The 11,334-nt window shown below is 44.5% G+C and overlaps 1 long non-coding RNA gene across 1 annotated transcript; it reads left to right on the top strand.

Annotated features, from left to right (window-relative positions):
- Positions 1 to 295: 295 nt before the first annotated feature.
- Positions 296 to 10,126, top strand: LOC138262092 (uncharacterized). The gene is made up of 5 exons (XR_011199195.1): positions 296 to 413; positions 1,137 to 1,179; positions 1,736 to 1,879; positions 1,995 to 2,056; positions 5,560 to 10,126. It is a non-coding gene; the product is annotated as an uncharacterized lncRNA (long non-coding RNA).
- Positions 10,127 to 11,334: the final 1,208 nt, after the last annotated feature.

Here is an 11,334-nt window from a genome sequence, read left to right as displayed (position 1 = left end):
CTAGTCTTTCTCAGTTCCAACTGACAGCATTTGGGACAATAGACATTTATTATTTTTTGTTGTGTTTTTGTGCCTTCTTTTTAAATGAATTAGCAATTCAGCGTAGTCCCCATTGTGTTAATTCTGCCTGAATCACGTGGCATTTTCTAATGTTTTAACACATGTTATGTAATGGCCGCCGCCTGTAGGCTCTGAGCATTACGAGCCGGGACTGCTGTCCTTCTTTTATTTTTACCATCAGGAAATACGAACTGCCGGAACGCGCTAAGTCGCGTTGCCGGGCAACAAGAGCGTCAGCTTGACGCTCTCGTTTCCGGGCTAAGTACTATTTCTGCCCCTCGGCTTGCGGCTCCCTCTATCATTCGGGAGCGCGGCCAGGGGTAGGTGAACCTCTTTAGTCCAGGACTATTCAAGTAAGTGCCCCGAACATTGGTTCGCTCGTTTTTTGATTTATAGACGGGAAACGATGCGGGGGGCCCACTTAGGTCGGGAGTTGTCATTAGAGCACGCTGTCTCTGAGCATGCGATTTCCTCAATGGAAGGGAAAAGCACGATGGACCGTATTTCGAGCCCTTGTTCCTCTATGGATGTATTCCTTGGTCTGGTTACTAAATTAGAGGACCCTCTACTTGCTTTTGACACATTCCTTCTGTCCTTGGCATAATGTTTGCATCGCGAACATATCACTTTTCTGACTGCCTCTTCTTTTTAATGAGACCAGCTCAAGTAACAGCATACGAGTGGGTGATAGAGTTGCTCTCATATGAGTGAAATTTTGCATATAATTAATGTACAAGTCACACACACTATGTTATTCAATTGATTCAGTCTCTATCTATACTGTAATGGAGTTGTGTGTTTTTTTGTTTTTTGTTTTGGTGTCTTTCTTCTGACGATTAGAGTGTTTGCAAGCCTGGCTATTGGCCGGTGTGGTCCCATAAAGCCCTGTCCCTACTTGGGAGGGTAAGCCCATCTTTATTCAATTTGCATGGGTTTGCCATCTCCAACACCATCACTTTGTGGTGCACGGTTTGTCACTTGTTTCTTGTTTTATTGACGTCATTTTGTACCTATCCTGACAATAACTATCTGGAAATTAAGTTACATGTTTCTCACTGTTTTTTTTATATCCTCAGGGTGACTAATAGGAACAGCAAGTTCGGGTCAGATTGGACTTGTGTAAGTGACTGGTATCCTTCTTTTTTTCTGACAGTGACAGATTGCAGGAGTCTATTTAGTTTATAGTAGGAGAGATTTAAGATACACTAGGTCCTGAAGAAGCGTCATAGGATCCTTTTTGGACCATAGAGACCCGAAACATGTCGACCTAATTTTGAGGTAGGTCTGGTAGTTCCTGTCCTCCTCCCTTTCTCAACAAGATGATACAGAGTGGTTGAGCATTATCTCTATTCCACTCCTGAGTTAGGTTTTTAATCTTGGCCATCACCCTACACAGATAAATAAATTTAGTATTCAGAGGGTCTTGAGCTAATTTTAGTTTTTCTGTTGTTATCCCCGCTTTTTCTTCTTAATCACATTTGGGGTTTGTGGCATCATCGAGAAAAGATCTCCAGCAAAGAGCCCACCTAGAGGGGGTGCCCGTCAGACATTGCAGCGCCGTCTGACGAGGAGCACGTCCGATGATGAAGCATGACACCCAATAGGGTGTGTGAGGACTCTTGCTCCTAATCATTAGGACTCCATAGTATTCACCCTGTCTTTCTTTTTGGAACAGTGTATTTCATTATATAATAGTATCCACAGGAGGGCATACACTGGACCATCAATCCTCCGAATCTCGCTTCTTTCTTCAAGTGGCAGCTGTGGAGCCTGTGGACAGTGATGAGGATGAAGCAGCAATATTTCCAGTGAAACACAGGTGAGAATACATTCCTGCCTACTACATGTACTTTTCAACTACTACCTCTCTACTGTCTGTCGTTTTCACCCAGTGTATGTTCACTGAGTTGTCACTTTCCCTTACGGTTTCACAGATGTGGGTCCCAACGTGTGCCATCTGCTTAGATTCCTCATGGACTAGAGCTGTGTGACATAGGTATGTTGACATTACTATTTCAAGAACATTTTGTCACTGTAATTGCAAATACACAATTTTGAAATCACAGACAGACTCCAGATCATTTTGTGCTTTAGGTGTGTTTATTTAAATGCAAAATATTGGAGGGGAAAGTTAAATGGTGAGGGTTGATGGCGGAGGAGTGTCCATGGCAGAGTCCAGTCTATTAGTCTCGCAGGTACATTGCCCATATGGGCATTGGAAGTGGAGCTGGGGCAGTTTAATTATGGACAGGGTGACAAAGTGGGATGACAATCAGGGTGGTCTCATTTCTTGGCGGGGGTCTTGGCATCGTGCTCTGTCTTGTTCCTGGATCTCAGGGACCGTTTGCGGGGTGGTTCTCCGTCTGCAGGGGGTGGGGTGCTGGTGTGGTGGCCCTGTGGCGGGGCATCCTGTCCACTAGCGCCGGCGGAGGTGGTGGGCAGTTCATCGTCCATACTAGTGTCAGGGGCCCCTTGGAGTGCCACAGTGTCCCTCCTGGTGTTTAGTAGTTCCTTCAGCACCCCTACGATGGTGCCCAGGGCAGAGCTAATGGTTCTGAGTTCCACCCTGAATCCCATATACTGTTCCTCCTGCATGCACTGGGTCTCCTGAAACTTGTCCAGTACCGTTGCCATCGTATCTTGGGAGTGGTGGTATGCTCCCATGATGGAGGAGAGGGCCTCGTGGAGAGTGGGTTCCCCTGGCCTGTCCGCCCCCTGTAGCACAGCAGCCCTCCCAGTTCCCCTGTGTTCCTGGGCCTCCGTCCCCTGGACCGTGTGCCCACTGCCCCCAGGTCCCTGTTGTTGTTGGGGTGGTGGGTTATCCTGGGTTCCCTGTAGTGGTGGACACACAGCTGGGGACGGAGGTATGGGCCCGCTGGGTGGGTGCTGTGCTGGTGTTTCCAGAGGGGGGAAGGTCTGTGGTGGCCTGTGCCTGTGTGAAGGGAACCGACTGTCCAGAGGTCCCAGAAGGTCCGGCCTGGTCATCTAGATCTAGTTGGACAGAGCTGCTGTCATCACTGTGGGCCTCTTCTGTGGGTGGAGTGGACATGTCTGGACCCTCCTCTCTGGTGACATTGGGTAGTGGTCCTGCAGAGATGGAAAGGCATGATTATTGCATCTGTGTGTGTCATGGTGTGCAATGGGTGGGTGACCGTGTACCCCATTGCTAGCATTCCTGTGTGGGACCTTGTGTGATGATGGTTTAGGGGGTTGTATGGGTATGTGCAGTGGGCATGCTTTAGTGATGGGTGTCCATGCTTTGTTGTTGCATGCAGGGCTTGGTGTTGGGATGGGTGGTTTGTGATATTGGTACATTTGTGAGGAGTTGGAGTGATAGGGGTGAGGGCGAGGGTGGGGGTATGTGATAGCATGCAGGTAGGGTAGGGGATGTAATAGTTACGATTTGACTTACCAGAGTCCATTCCTCCACCAACTCCTGCGAGGCCCTCAGGATGCAGAATCGCCAAGACCTGCTCCTCCCATGTTGTTAGTTGTGGGGGAGGTGGTGGGGGTCCGCCGCCAGTCCGCTGAACCACCAGGTGGTGTCTTGAGACCACGGAACGCACATTCCCCCGTAGGTCGTTCCACCTTTTCCTGATGTCCTCCCGATTTCTTGGGTGTTGTCCCACTGCGTTGACCCTGTCGACTATTCTTCACCATAGCTCCATCTTCCTTGCAATTGAGGTGTGCTGAACCTGTGATCCAAATAGCTGTGGCTCTACCCAGACGATTTCCTCCACCATGACACTGAGCTCCTCCTCCCAGAACCTGGGGTGTCTTTGCCGTGCCGTGCCGTGGGGTGGTGTGGGTGATGTGTGGGGTGGTGTGTGTGGTGATAAGTGTGGTGATATGTAGTGGTGTGTTGTGTGAGGTGTGTGGAAGTTGTATGGTTGATGGTGTTATGCGCCTGTGGATGCTGTTGTACTTGCTGGTGGTGTCTCTCTCTGTGCTTCTTTCTCAATTGTGGTCGTAGGGGTTTGTGGGTGATGTGGGTGTGTGTTTTATATTGTATTGGGTGTGTGGGAGTGGTGTGTGTATGTGTATCAGGTGTGTGTATTTGGAATTGTCCAATGTGGCTGTGTTTTGTATGTGTGTGTATTTTGAGCGTGGCGGTGTGTACCGCCAATGGAATACCGCGGTTGAAAGACCGCCGCGTGGATTCGTGTGTCGTGATAGTGTGGGCGTATTTCTGTTGGCGTGATGGTGGAGGTTTTGTTTTCACCAGTTTATCACTGATCTTTGGTGTGGTGGACTTGTGTGGGTGTCTGAATTTTGGCAGAGTCCGAAATGTGGGTCATAATAGCTGTGGCGGAATTCCGCGACTGCGGCGGTGTGTTGGCGGTCTTCTGCACGGCGTTAAGTGGCTTTTACCGCCAATGTTGTAATGACCACCACAGAGTGAAAGAAATGTCTTGTTTAAGAACACATTGCTGGCCTAGGCAAAGAACAGCTAGATAGAGAAAATAAAACAAGACTGCACATGTGGCTATTTTTTAAATAATTAAACAAAGCTGAATAAAATATATCTCGGTTAAAGTGTACAGTGGCAGGCTTAGTTTGCTAAAATAACGTGTATGAAGCTATAACTAAAATGGCTACACAACAGGATGAAGTGAAGAGGCTTCAGGAGGAAGTGTCTTAGGAGGAACAACAGAGTTGGGTCAGAGCAGGTTGCGCCAAAAGAGATTATGGCATTTGGGTTTCAGTGGATGGACAACCAGTGCTACCAAATATTCTGTTAACCCCTATGGCTAGACATTTCCATGGTCCAGCTCACATTGGTAGGGATGCTATGGTGAGGTTGTTTAGACAGACTTGATTCAATCTTAAATTCAGGTTGATGGCTGAAGCACTATGTCAATGGTATGTTGTCAACAGAACAATGTTGAGAAGGGAATTGCTGTCACACTGAGTCACATAGGAAGGTCAGGAGGACCTTTTAACAGATAAAAATGGATTTAATTGAGATATCTGTGTGCAATGGATTAAGCTATGTTTTGGTTGTAGTGTGAATCTTTTCTCATTGGGTTGAAACTTACCCAACTAGACCAAATGATGGTCTCGCTGTAGCTAAACTATTATTGAGAAAACTCATAGCCAGATTTGGCATTCCAGCTTCTTTGGAATCAGATTGAGAAAGTCATTTAAATAATGAGGTTCTGAAACTGTTGTGTGTAGCATTGCAAATGGAATGAAGATTGCATTGCAGTTATAGGCCTGAGGCTTCAGGTCTTGTGGAGCAGGTGAATGGCATGCTGAAATCTAGACTGCCAAAAGTGTGTGCTTTGATATCATTGAAATGACCTGATGCTCTGCCTCTTGTGTTGAGTCTTCGGAGTGTACCTGTACGAAAGACTGGACTGTCCCCCATGAGATTATATGGGGAAGGCAATGAGAATGGCAGTGATTCCTGTAAATCCACTTGTAAATATTATTGATGATATGGTCCTAGGCTACTGTAAAGGACTAGCTGATGTGGTGCATTCTGTTTCTCATCAGGTCAGAGGAGCCCTCCACATCAGGAGCAATCCCATGACCTCAATCGCTGTGATTGGGACTTGGTAAAGAAACATGTCAGAAAGACATGGCTGGAACCCTATTGGCATGAGCCTTACCATGTAATCCTGGAACGTCAACTGCTGTAAAGTGTGGAGGTCTCCCCAACTGGATTCACGCATCTCATACTCACAGAATGGAATGTTCCCTTGATACGACAGCGCCTGTTCCAGAAGAACCAGTGGTGTGAGAGAAATGACAGGAGCAGGATAGATAAGCTGTTGGGGACCAAATTGAGCCTGAAACAGCACTTGGTCAAGCTGAAAGTGGTCTTGAGAAAGTCATGACTGAAACTGAAACAGAGACAATGTAGCTTTGCACTATGGTGAATGAGTCAGACTCAGAATCAGACCCTGAATAAGGAACTTGTGCTGGAAGAAGGCGAGTGGAAGTGCAAGACCGTTGGCCCGGAAGGAAGGAAAGAGGGAAAGTGAGTCTTCCTAAAGAACTTGTACCACCACTGATTGCTGAAGAGACTGAGAACTCTGATTTCAGCAAAAGTGAAGACGTGGTGTGGCACTGAGAAAGTAAAAAAGAACAAGAGTACCTAGTTATAGGTGCACCTCACCAGAGTGGATATACTCTGCAAGTGACGCAGATAAAGAGTTCTGGGAATATTGGAATCAACATACTGGTTTGACTGGACATGCATGAACTGAACATGGTGGTCAATTTGTACCTTGGATTTTTGGTGCCATAAATGAACTTGGTTTGTGTAAATATTAGAGACATTTACATTATCTGGGATAGAGAATTCGAAAGATTTTCTAGGCCACAGTAGAAGAAGAAAGAGGGTTGTCATTTAGAAGAACCATGATTAGGGCAAGGAAAGTCTCACGAAGATTTGCATTTTGTTGATAACTTAACTTTAAACTCTCTTTTGCTGTTTGTATTGGTAAAACTGATGAAGAAATATTTTGCTGCTGCTCTACTTATTTGATAATATATCTGTTTCTAAAGACTTAATGGAGTCAAATCAGAAAAATAGATGTAAATACATAGTTGGTGCCTTATTCCTTATTTCCCTTGTGATATTAGTAGTGTTGCTAATTGGAGCATTTTCCCCTACATGTTCTGTAGAAAAGAAGTTATCTTCTAGTGTTTCCCACAAACTCTTAGTCCTACGGACAATAGTCTTTATATTAGATGAGTCTAGAGATTATTCAGCCATTATATATTGTAAGATTTTATTTGAGTATGTTAATACAATGAATGCTAGGGACTGCTACGGCTGTTCACATTTACCTGTTTCTGTATCAGAGGGTATCACATATCAACAGATCCTGTTAAACTATGGTATTTCTTGTAGCTATTGGGTATATTTTTCAATGAGGGAAGTGGTCAGTTTTACTTTTTCAAATTATGACCTAGTGTTGTCAGAAGTTCCTATGTTTAAGTATTTGGACAAGAATTCATAGTTTAAAGGTGCAGAAATTGCATGAAAATATTTTGTATCGTTGATGCCTTTAGATACTGTATATGCACATAGACACAATCTGACCTGTTCAATGACTCTGAACTTAGTGGACAATGGAAGGGGGACCTAGAAGCCAAACCCACAACAGATAAAGATCTTAGAGGACAACACACATGAAAGAAGGAAGAAAGAGAACATCAAGTGCAAGGGAATTTACCAGCTTTAAACTTAGATAGGCATCATAAGTGTAAATTATGTATACACATTGACCAGAGCTACATAGATCAATTGTTCATAGAGAAGAGTGATTGTGAACATGTTCTTGATGTTAGAGGAAAGAGATGGTAGCGATAAGAACAATGATTTTACAAAATCGACATGCTAAATTTATTACTCGCAAAAGTGGGCGAAGTCTGTTGAAGAGCAGAGGTTGAGCTGGAAAAGTCAGTGTAAAAATCTGTTGTGCCACTATGCGTCATAAATATTGTTGGACCTGGCCCTTTTTGCAAGGTCATCCCCAAACATTTTACCCCCTTCCTCCTATCTTCTCTGAATTTTTTTGTTGGCTTTAAAACTCTGGGCACTTTACCACTGCTAACCAATGCTAAAGTGCATATGCTCTCTGTCTAAATTGTATTGATGATTGGTTTATCCACGATTGCCATATTTAATTTACTGTTAAGTCCTAAGTAAAGTCCACCAGCGGTGGCTCAGGGCCTGTAAATTAAATGCTACTAATGGGCCTGCAGCATTGATTGTGCCACCCACATGAGTAACCCTGTAAACAATGTCTCAGACCTGCTAGTGCAGTGTCTGTATGTATAGTTTTAAACTTCCAGTTCGACCTGGCCAGTGCACACACTTGCAAGGCACAAACCTTCCCCTTTTCCACATGTAAGGCACCGCTAAGGTAGGCCCAAGGTAGCCCCATGGGCAAGGTGCAGCTAATTTAAAAGGTAGGACATGCAATGATGTGTTTTACATGTCCTGATAGTGAAATACTGCCAAATCTGTTTTTCACTATTGCAAGGCCTATCTCTCCCATAGGTTAGCATGGGGATTGCCTTGAAATATCTTTTAAGTCTAATTTCCCAATGGGAGCAGATGGAGATGTGGAGTTTGGGGTCTCTGAACTCACAATTTAAAAATACATATTTTTGAGAAGTTGGTTTTTAGATTGTAAGTTTGAAAATGCTACTTTTAGAAAGTGGGCACTTTCTGGCTTAACCATTCTTTGCCTCTGCCTGGCTTTAGAATACACATCTGGGTCAGACTGGTAGTTCGTCTCTTTGTGAATTTACTTTAGACAGTCACACAAAGGGAGTTGAGGTGTTGCCTACTTATCTTGATGGGCCTTCTTGGGCAAAGTGGAGGGAAGAGCTGACACTTGCACCTGAATAGGGCTGTGCCTGTTCTTACACAATACAGTCTCCAACCCCTGCAGTGTGTCTGGGGCCTGGAAAGGGAGAGGCAGGATCTTGTTCACTACAAAGACTTTCCTTTGGGGCTTGCCTCCTTGAGAGATAGAAATTAGTATATGTATTGGACTGCTGACCCCACAGGTTCAGAATCATTCTGGACTGCGGACATTCTGCCCGTAAGAATAGCTGGATGCTGTAGGAGGGGCTGCCACTCTGCCTGTGGCTTTGCTGGCCTGCTGCTTGCTACTTCTGTCTGAGAGTGAAAGAACTGGACTTCGCTTTCTACATCCTGCTTTCAAAGGTTCTCCAAGGGCTTGGACTGAGCTTGCCTTCTGTTAGAAGTCTCAGAGACATCAAAGACTTCACCTGCCAGCACCTGTGTTTTTTTGCTGAGAGTCGTGACTTGCCAATTGGTGCCAAGTCCAGTCCCTGGGCCCTTGTAAGTGAGTTCTGGTAAAACCAAGAAGGAACCAAGTGCATCAACGCCGGAGTGAATTCAGAACCGGTCCCACTGTCTGACTCTATGCCGTTGCCTGCACCTGGAACCGTGGTCCCCACTGAGTGCAATGACCATGACTGACACTACAGGCCCGATGCTGCTGCAGCGCCTACAAAGTGCTGCCACAGCGTGAGTCCTGAGTGCTGTGTCCCTGACATCCAGGATACCCAATTCCGCCGCAGCACCAGTGGCCCCATGGTGTGATTGTGATACTGCTAAGTTGCCACCTTACGTCTTGAACTGCTGGATTCATCGACCCCACCGGATCGTAAGGAACCAACGCCTTGCCACCAATGCTGCATCACCTCCCCTGCAATCATAAGCAACCAACGCCTCACCTTCCCCGCCTTGCAGTAAGAAACTGATGCCTCACCTCCCCGGTAGCACTAAGGAACGAACGCCGCACCGGCTCCAGCGGGGCATCACGTCCCCGACTCCATGCAACGTCTTTGTTCCACTGTTTTCTAAGGTACTGTACCCAGTGGTCTGTGCGACTTCATGAATGGTACACCCTCCTCGCTTGTGGCGTCCAACTATTGGGAATGACATCATCAACGACGTTGTGAGAAACCCGGTTGGAGCTATTGTGTTTCTGAGCACTATACCGAAGTTTATTATTTGAAAAGTCATGTCTTTGCTTGTGTATGTTGAGTTGTTGTCATTTTTGTCTTGTTTTATGCACATAAATATTGGCTATTTATCTAGACTGGTGTGGAGTACGTTTGTGGTGCTTTCACTGTCTTACTATATGTGCGGGTATAAATACTTTACACATTGCCTGTGAGATAAGCCTGACTGCTTCTGGCAAGCTACCAAAGGGGTGAGCAGGGGTTATCTTAGGAGTGTGACTCCCTTACCCTGACTAGAATGGGGGTTCCTACTTGGATAGGGTGCAAACCAGTGCCAACTAGCGACCCCATTCCTAACAAACGTGAAATAAAGGAGTGGGTATTTTCCTATGCAAACATGTGAAGTGGTTTTTCATATAACATGGAACACTGGAATGTATACTAATAAAGTGCCCAATGAATATAACTTTTCATGTAAACTACATTTATTCATCTTACTGCAAGTATGTTTATGTTGTAGTATTTTCGAAACGCTATTTCGTAATCATTTTATTATCATAGTGCTTATTACAAATGTGTGGAAAATCATTAAAACCAAAGTGTATTCATGTTCATTTTACCTTGGCCAGTGTGAAGGCCCTAGATCTATGTGTTTTAACTTTCAATGTGAAAGGTTGTTTTATTGCATATTTTCCTAAAGCTGCAGGTGTCATGGTATGAGCCTAGGATTCATAAGGAGCCCTTTGAGAGGGAAGGTAAGAAAGCCTGAAAAGATGTACTATTTAGAAAAAAGGAGATTGCTGAGTTGGCAGCTGTAACTCTTCTGAATTTCCAGGGTAAGAGGGTGCCTCAAGGTCGAATGCCGAAAACTTAAGAAGACCAAAATAACAAATAAAACTTGTGGTTTGCAACCTTGTTTTTCATTGTAGGTTTTTGGGTGTGATGTCACCCTCCGGAAGAATCAAGATTTACTTGTGGTTTAGCTAATGGTAGATTCAGATTCCCTCTGCCCCTTACTGAGAGCGGACGTCATTGAGGTACAGACCCCATACTTTAATTTCCATGTGGTTTCATGCTACCTTCACATTCCTGGACAGAAACGTCAACAGAAGTTCTGTTGTGCTGACCTTTTTCTCTGAATATCATTGACATTAGAATAGTTTGGAATCTAGATTTAATGGTTAGGAAGGAAAACATGGATTTGGACTTGATGCATCAAATGCTTTTTCTCATTTTCTGCATCATCACTATTGACATATTGGTACTGCACATGTTGATGAAATTCAATGTTGTGCGATGTTTTAATTCTCCATCTGTGATTCTGTACATTTATACTATGATTTTGAGACTCACATTTGCAAGCTTGACTTTGTAGGAGACTGGCTCTCTATGTAGTGTGCAAAACTAGGCACACTGTGCAGAGTCCGGACAACCACACATTGGTTTACAGAGGTAAAATCTAGACCACCTAAGGCTCTAATTTTTATGTTTTTTGTCAAGCAGTTTGTCAATTTTGGAGAAGTGCAAAGCATTTGTTATACTCATAGTATCAATAAAGCAAGACACCCACTCTATGGAGTAACTCGAGACCAATTTACAAAAATACTTTAGATTTTTATAACATTTTTAAGACCAAGATCATCAAAATCGGGTAAGTACTTTTTAAGTTAGATTTTTCAAATTTGGAAAATGTCTTCTTTTTGTGGATAATTCTCTTGAGGTTTTTGCAACTTCCTAAGGCAACCAAGTAGGTGACTTCCCCTTTCGTTTCAATAATTGTATAGGGCCCAGAACACTTGTCTTGGAGAGCCC

The sequence above is a fragment of the Pleurodeles waltl genome, chromosome 10 (assembly GCF_031143425.1).
Source record: "Pleurodeles waltl isolate 20211129_DDA chromosome 10, aPleWal1.hap1.20221129, whole genome shotgun sequence".
Classification (NCBI taxonomy): domain Eukaryota; kingdom Metazoa; phylum Chordata; class Amphibia; order Caudata; family Salamandridae; genus Pleurodeles; species Pleurodeles waltl.
This window is presented reverse-complemented; position numbering and strand designations above follow the sequence as displayed.